The sequence below is a fragment of the Salmo salar genome, chromosome 22 (genome assembly GCF_965601325.2).
Source record: "Salmo salar chromosome 22, fSalSal1, whole genome shotgun sequence".
Lineage (NCBI taxonomy): Eukaryota > Metazoa > Chordata > Actinopteri > Salmoniformes > Salmonidae > Salmo > Salmo salar.
Window position 1 is genome coordinate 54,225,642 of NC_138312.1, and position 8,040 is coordinate 54,233,681.

The window sequence follows — 8,040 nt, forward strand, 5'->3', positions numbered from 1 at the left end:
ACTCTTACTGTAGCAGACAGTAGGGAGATAAGTCCAACTCTAACTGTAGCAGACAGTAGGGAGGTAAGTCCAACTCTTACTGTAGCAGACAGTAGGGAGGTAAGTCCAACTCTTACTGTAGCAGACAGTAGGGAGATAAGTCCAACTCTAACTATAGCAGACAGTAGGGAGATAAGTCCAACTCTAACTGTAGCAGACAGTAGGGAGATAAGTCCAACTCTAACTATAGCATACAGTAGGGAGGTAAGGGCTTGGATTTGATTTGTTAACTTTATTTTCCACTGGGGAAATTCTTCTTGCAGGGCCATATGTTTACCATATGTGATACATGTTCTTCACTCCAAAAAAACAACATTTGTCAAATGTTTTCTTTTGGATATCAAAATCTGGTCCAATATTGTATTGCCCATGTGTCTGGACTCCATCATGCTAACTGGTTCAATCTGGTTGACATTCCATGTGCATGGACTCTACCGTGCTAGCTGATTCAATCTGGTTGACATTCCACACCAGTTTAACAGAATTTTGGAGCACAGTGACATCAGATCAGTAGCACAGTGACATCTGGGAATACTATTAATTCCCCACTGACTTTAGCTGATGTACATCACATGGATTCTGTCTGTTACCAGGGACTCTCAGAGACTCTGCCTGTTACCAGGGACTCTGCCTGTTACCAGGGACTCTGCCTGTTACCAGGGACTCTGTCTGTTACCAGGGACTCTGCTTGTGTCCCAAAAGACAACCTATCCCCAATAGTGTGCACTACCTTTGAGGTAGCACACCCCATAGGGCTCTGGTCAAATGTAGCATACTATATAGGGAATAGCAGATTGTGTTTACAGACAGCTAAATGTTGATGTGCTTTCATAAAGTTAGTCTTGGCCAACAGCCTGTTGATCTAAGTGACTTGGCACAGAGCCAGAATAAAAACTCCAAGAGTATCAAACAAATATACATCAAAGCCAAAGAAAGGGTTAGGGTTAGGGTTAGGCATTTGTTTTCCAGTTGTTTTATCATGGCTAGTATTCAAAGGAGTTAAAAGGACACCTGAGATCTTGGAAATGCGCTGTTTCCTGCTGCACCACAAAGTGTTGTGTTTAAATTGTTTACTTGCTTTAGGTGATACTGAATGCATCTAAAAAAAACGCTTTGTTCTTCATGGAAGCTGCAAGGTCCTCCTTCTGATACCCGTGGTTGATGCTATCCACCAATGTCTTCTGGGAGATCTTTGTCAATATAACAAAGACCTCCTATTTGGTTTCTCGATACCTGTGTGGTTGTGTCTTCAATATGCAGGTCACCACAACAACATCTAGTGTCTGGCTACAGCAGTCAACCAGCTGATTAATTGATTAAATTAATTTGTTGATTGATTGCAGGGCACCCCTGATTGTAAGTCGCTATGGACAAGAGTGTCTGCTAAATGACCAAAATGCAAATGTTAAAAATAAACATTTGCAAAGCACATTACTGGGTATTATTCTAATGAGCTCTGCCCTCAAACTATTTGTATTTTGATCAAATTTGGTCTTGTTTGGGGGCGGAGCTCATTAGAATAATAACCAGCAGTGTGCTTTGCAAATGTTCATTTTTAACATTTATATTTTGATCATTTAGCAGACGCTCTTGTCCAGAGCGACTTACAGTCAGTGGAATCATCTAAGGTTCATTAAAAAAAAAAAACATCACAGTCATAGAAAGTAAAAGGTATCTGTAACCGTTACTAGGAATGTTGTTGTAGTTGAGGATACATTGGTCTTCAAAACCTCATCTTTTTGTAACAAGATACCTTTTGGTTGAATCTTGGCCCATCTCTACCTGCTCTTTGGGGTCCAGGCCATGTAGCTGTCTCTGTACCTGTAAAAGCACTTTGTGACAACTACTGAAGGAAAATATAAATGACATTAATTGATTGATTTGATAGGTAATTGATTTGGTACCATGCATAGCTAACAGAAGATACTGTATCTAACTTTGTAACCTTTCAGAAATGATCTGTGCTTTAACTTTGTAACCTTTCAAAAATTATCTATGCTTTATTTAACCTTTAAAGGGTATATGAAACAAAATTAAGACGTTTCTGGAGAGGATTTGACAAAATGTAGACTAATAATTCGTAGTTCCATTTTCTATGAATAAAGATGACTAACATTCATTAAATGACGTGTTTACAGTAAAGGAGAACAACAACATGTAAATGAACGGTAATTTGAGTGTATTTCCAGCCCACTGGAACCTTACCATCCTATATCCACAGTCCCCTGTGTTCACCCTGGGGTCTGTTGTTAGGCTGGGGAAAGGTGGATAATCACATTCTGGTGTGTGTGTTTGTACTGTGCTTCCCAATGGTCTAGATTAGAGGTTCTAGGTAGGGCCTCTATGTACAGTACTCAATGGAAGGACACAGTCTACTGGCTGGAGAGTTGGTGGGCCAAATGTAGCCTCAAACCAAGACACCCCACATCCCAGTGGACAGAAACACCCCACAGGTTTCAAAACATCACAATTTATAACAATTTTACTCTCCATACTACTAGCATGCTCCCTTTGTCACAATTCATACACAGTGAACGGTTAAGAAACACATTTTAATGAAATTGTGTAGACATGACTAACCTTGATCAGATAAGGATTGGATCATATTGAAACTCACATGTTAGCGCAACAAGGCTCCTTTGTCTGTTTGTGTATGGGTGGGGTGGGGTGGAAGGGGAGGGTGGGGTGGAAGGGGAGGGTGGAAGGGGAGGGTGGGGTGGGGTGGAAGGGGAGGATGGGGTGGGGTGGAAGGGGAGGGTGGGGTGGGGTGGAAGGGGAGGGTGGGGTGGAAGGGGAGGGGAGGGTGGGGTGGAAGTGGGGGGTGAAAGGGGAGGGACTTTGGGCTCTCCTTCTCCGTGGCCGACATGAGTAAGACATTTAAACGTGTTAACCCTCGCAAGGCTGCCGGCCCAGACGGCATCCCTAGCCACATCCTCAGAGCATGCGCAAACCAGTTGGCTGGTGTGTTTTTGGACATATTCAATCTCTCCCTATTCCAGTCTGCTGTCTCCACATGCTTTAAGATGGCCACGATTGTTCCTGTACCCAAGAAGGCTAAGGTAACTGAACTAAAAGACTATCGCCCCGTAGCACTCATTTCTGTCATCATGAAATTCTTTGAGAGCCTAGTCAAGGATCATATCACCTCCACCTTACCTGTCACCCTAGACCCACTTCAATTTGCTTACCGCCTCAATAGGTCCACAGACGATGCAATTACCATAACACTGCACACTGCTCTATCCCATCTGGACAAGAGGAATACCTATGTAAGAATGCTGTTCATTGACTAAAGCTCAGCATTCAACACGATAGTACCCTCCAAGCTCATCATTAAGCTCGAGGCCCTGGGACTCAACCCACCCTGTGCAATTGGGTCCTGGACTTCCTGAGGGGCTGCCCCTAGGTGGTGAAGGTAGGTAACAACATCTCCACTTCACTGATCCTCAACACCCACAAGGGTGCATTCTCAGCCCCCTCCTGTACTCCTTGTTCACCCATAACTGTATGGCCATGCACGCCTCCAACTCAATCATCAAGTTCGCAGACGACACAACAGTAGTAGGTTTGATTACCAAAAACGACAAGATGGCCTACAGGGAGGAGGTGAGGGCACTCAGAGTGTGGTGTCAGCAAAACAACCTCTCACTCAATGTCAACAAAATAAAGGAGGTGATCATGGAATTCGGGAAACAACAGGGGGAGCACCCCCTATCCACATCGACGGGACAGCAGTGGAGAAGGTGGAAAGTTTTAAGTTCCTCGGCGTACACATCACGGACAAACTGAAATGGTCCACCCACACAGACAGCGTGGTGAAGAAGGCGCAACAGCACCTCTTCAACCTCAGGAGGCTGAAGAAATTTGTCTTGTCACCAAAAACACTCAGAAACTTTTACAGATGCACAATTGAGAGCATCCTGTTGGGCTGTATCACCACCTGGTACGGAAACTGCTCCGCCCACAACCGTAAGGCTCTCCAGAGGGTGGTGTCACAGGAAGGCCAAAAAGATCATCAAGGACAACAACCACCCGAGCCACTGCCTGTTCACCCCGCTATCATCCAGATGGCGAGGTCAGTGCATGTGCATCAAAGCGGGGACCGAGAGACTGAACAACAGCTTCAATCTCAAGGCCATCAGACTGTTAAACAGCCGTCACTAACACAGAGGGGTGTACTAGGTATTTGTTGTGGAATTGTTAGATTACATGTTAGATATTATGGACTGTCAGAACTAGAAGCACGAGACAGCTGCTAATGCAATAACATCTGCTAACCATGTGTATGTGACCAATAATATATACATCTGCCCTGTGGCTCAGTTGGTAGAGCATGGTGTTTACAACGCCAGCATGGTGTGTGCAACGCCAGGGTTGTGGGTTCGATTCCCACGGGGGGCCAGTACAAAAAAATAAAAAATGTATGAAATGTATACATTCACTACTCTAAGTCGCTCTGGATAAGAGTGTCTGCTAAATGACTAAAATGTAAAAAAAATGATTTGATGTGGGGCCTTGTTCCTTGCACCATGTGAGGCCTTGTTCCTAGCTCCTTGTGAGGCCTTGTTCCTAGCTCCTTGTGAGGCCTTGTTGAGGAAACATCCTCCTCCTATTGCACTCCACAGTGACTGCTCTGCTATGTCCCGAGGCACTGATGACTGTCACTGATGGAAAAATGGGCTTTCATAAAGACTCACAGCTTGTAGTGTTGGTGACACAGTTGGTATAGACGCTCACCTGCTGAGAGCTGGGGAGCTGGAGATCTCTATGGCGCAGGACCTCTGACACACATACTCACACACGTCACATATACTCTGTCACACACCTTCCAGATATACATTTACACGCACAATCTCACACACACACTCCAACCTCTGCAGCAACAGCCAGGAACCACGCTATGCAGGCTAGAATATCGAACTCTGACATCCGCCTGGAGACATGGAAGACAAATTTCAAACGGTAAGAACCAAAGCCATAATAGAACTATGCTATTGTTTCATAATGGTAGGCAAGGTTGTAGGTAGTGGTTCCTAATGGATAATGTTAGATAAGATAATGTTAAATTACACATGTATCATCTGTTGGTGATTCATGTTTAAATATAAGATGAGACAATGTATTGTCTGTTTGCAGTTTGCACGTAAAGTTACTTTGAATCTTCAAACTGCTCCTGATAATGCTGAATCCTCACAACATTTTTAAACTGGGACTAAAGGTTCCCGTGTCTCTGGGATTTATAGAGATACTGTAAGAATTCAAGTCTCTGCAATACAAGGAAATACACAGTGAATTACATCTGCTCTGAGATCAGTTCCTGGGTGGTGAGAGACCAGAGGTGGTGGTTGATATAGTTAATAGGGATAGAGAGAGAGAGAGATACTCAGTGGGAGGAGAGGAGTGGACACGACCAGACTAACACGTTTAATCTACACAAGATGAAGAGGTTTAATCTAGACTAGATGAAGTGGACGTCCAGCAGTCATTATTAAATCAGATCAATCATTCTAAATGCAATCAAAAGACACTGAGAATCCTTGGCTAATGAACACTGGAAGACTCCTCCCACTCTGCTGTTTGATTGGTTCTCAGTTTTTAATTCTCCCACTGGGCACAGAGGTCAGTTCAACTTCTAGTTTTGAATTACAATTGGTTGAAATTTCAACTAATAAGAAATCAACAAAAAAAAGTAACTATGTGATAGGATTTAGATTAAACGTTTGGTGTAAAAAATACAACATTTCCTTACGTTGATTACTATTTTCAAATCCTGTCATTTTTCCACGTTGATTCAGCATCCTCATCACACATATTTTTGTTGTTGTTGTTGAAATGACGTGGAAACAATTATGATTCAACCAGTTTTTGGCCAGTGGGCTAATACTTCTACTAAGTCATTATATCCGGTTAAAGATTCATTATCCTTTTTAGCATTTTTTCCCCTTGCGATGGTGAAGATTTTCCACAACCACCCTGATGCCAAAGCGTAAAGTAATTTTTGGCAACATATCAAACATTTAACAACCAACTTATTAAAATTGCCTTTGAATGTAAAAAAAAAAAAACGGTGTCACGTCCTGACCAGTAAAGGGGTCATTTGTAATTGTAGTATGGTCAGGGCGTGGCAGGGAGTGTTTGTTTTGTGTGTTTTGGGGTTTTTTGGTTCTAGGGTATTTTGGTTCTAGTTTTCTATTTCTATGTTTCTTTTTCCATGTTTGGCCGAGTATGGTTTCCAATCAGAGGCAGGTGTTTTTCGTTGTCTCTGATTGGAAGCCATACTTAGGCAGCCTGTTTTTTCCTTTGGGTTTGTGGGTGGTTGCTCTCTGTATAGTCCGTGTACCGTGCAGAACTGTTGATTGTCGGTTTGTTGTTTTCGTTTAAGTGTTCACTTTATTAATAATAAAAGATGATGAGCACTATACCCGCTGTGTTTTGGTCACCTTTCATCGACGCCTCTGACAAACAGATGGAAATTGAAACCTCTGAATCGACTTAATTGTTAAGAGTCTATTGATGCACACGTGCGTCAATCTCAGTAACATAATACAAAAAATCCCTAGCAAAATCCGTATATATCGGCCTTCCACATCTTCAGTGGAAGGTGGCCGAGCCACAGCGATGTTTGTCAGACCATGAGATGTGCCGATAATCTCTTCTCACGAAAAATTACCATTTGTCGTTTTGCTCGCTACAAGTGTCACGAAACTCATCTGAAGGTAACCCATACAAATGAATGGAAGTATGGAGATAGTTTTGTGCCAACAAAAATAAGGGGTTAAATATGTGTCCTTAAAAGCAAAATCATTTCCTGATCTTTCTTGCATCTCATAGGTAAAGGACAGACACTTCAAAACCTTATTCCTTCTGATACATTTTTTGACTGTCCTTTTTGGCATTTATGATTGTGTTATACAGTGGTGTTTCTATGGGCTATAGTAGTGGAGCACAAATTCTATATTTTTTGTATACCTAAAGGGGTCCTACAATTCAAAACCAAATCGCTAAATGATCCATGGTATGACCATCTTAAAACAATTATATTTGTTCTCTTAGTAGAACCCACCCCCTTTTTTACAATTCTCAGAATGAAATGCAGTCATACGCTCTGAAATGAAGAGGCAAGTCAAAGAGCATGGGAGTGACCCAGCCACCAAGCTAGACAAGCAACCAGGGAAAGTCACTCTGCTGCATTTCCCCAGTGACGTCACCAGACAGCTCTCACAGCCTCACAGTTATAAAGTGAGGCTTAATGAATTGAAGCTATACATGATGTATGTATGCCCCAGCAGTGCTCCAAGTTAAAAATGAATTGAATGTCATCTCTGATCTTGTACTGTAAGTGACTAGAATCTCTTAGATTTTTTGCATGAAAGCTATGAAAGAGAAGGAGATGAAGGTGGGTAGAGAAGATGACACTATACCAGATAATACTGTAGTTTCAGCCTCCACATCTGACATGTTGTTGTTGTTGTTTTGAGAAATGTGCAGGATTCAAACAAACTGCCACACTGTGTTGTAATGTGTTGGAGAAATTATTCCCAGTGATGCCATTTTTTAACATAACCTGAGTCAATAACCACGGGTTAAGGTTGTATGTTTTCATTTGACCTGGCCTGTAAGGTTTTTGTTTTTCTGGGTAGTCGAGTAGTAGTTAGCCTGCGGAGAATTGTTGTGGGTGACTTTCCAGGACAGTTTTTATTGGTTTATTTTGGTTTGGTCATTCTATCACACAGGCTCTAGTGAACAAGACATTGGTCTGTGCTTTGCCAGTGCAGTGGAAAATTCTCATTGGGGTTTAGAGTACACACACACATTGCCTTGAAAGCATAGCAGTCAACACCCCACCAGTGAGGTTGCCTCGGCCACCCCCCCCCTCTCTATTTCTATCCCTCCCTCCAGCCCAGCCCTGCTTCCTTTCACAGCATTGACAGAACTGACACACTTTGGCCTGGACCAATCACAGTTCAGCTAGGTCCCTTCAGATGTGGGTGCAGGCTACGC

General features: G+C 42.8%; 1 non-coding gene across 1 annotated transcript; it reads left to right on the forward strand.

Annotated features, from left to right (window-relative positions):
• The first annotated feature begins 4,347 nt into the window (after nucleotides 1–4,347).
• trnav-uac (transfer RNA valine (anticodon UAC)) lies at nucleotides 4,348–4,442 on the forward strand. Its single transcript has 2 exons — nucleotides 4,348–4,384; nucleotides 4,405–4,442. It is a non-coding gene; the product is annotated as a tRNA-Val (tRNA).
• The last annotated feature ends 3,598 nt before the right edge of the window (nucleotides 4,443–8,040 follow it).